Source organism: Octopus bimaculoides, chromosome 10 (genome assembly GCF_001194135.2).
Source record: "Octopus bimaculoides isolate UCB-OBI-ISO-001 chromosome 10, ASM119413v2, whole genome shotgun sequence".
NCBI classification, from domain to species: domain Eukaryota; kingdom Metazoa; phylum Mollusca; class Cephalopoda; order Octopoda; family Octopodidae; genus Octopus; species Octopus bimaculoides.
In genome coordinates this window covers 88,757,063-88,757,399 of record NC_068990.1, presented here as the reverse complement: position 1 = coordinate 88,757,399, position 337 = coordinate 88,757,063, and the positions used below count along the sequence as shown (strand labels likewise).

The window sequence follows — 337 nt, the reverse complement described above, 5'->3', positions numbered from 1 at the left end:
TATACTGTACAGAATTTTAGATGATGACAAAAAGTATTGGAGAGAAAGGTCAATGTGGAAGCCTACAGGAAACAAGCTTTCAAACTTCCAGTTCTTGATCAGCATAGTTAATCCATTACTTGATTTAATAGCATTACTTTACTCTTGGGCAGAATTAATGGAATGCACTCTGTTACAAGTATTTGGGGGGAGGTCTCTGGTTTGAGGATATATTCCTCTCTAAGGATAACTTCCACCAGTCATAATCACTGTGGAAATTGCCATAGAGTTAGCCAGTCCTCCCCTGGCAAAGACATTTAGCACAAAAATAAAACAAAATTAAACAAAGACAAGATAG

General features: G+C 36.8%; 1 protein-coding gene across 1 annotated transcript in view; it reads right to left on the bottom strand.

Annotated features, from left to right (window-relative positions):
• LOC106869390 (uncharacterized) overlaps positions 1-337 on the bottom strand; it is a 206,146-nt gene that overhangs the window by 13,334 nt on the left and 192,475 nt on the right. The gene's annotated exons all lie outside the window — the stretch shown is intronic.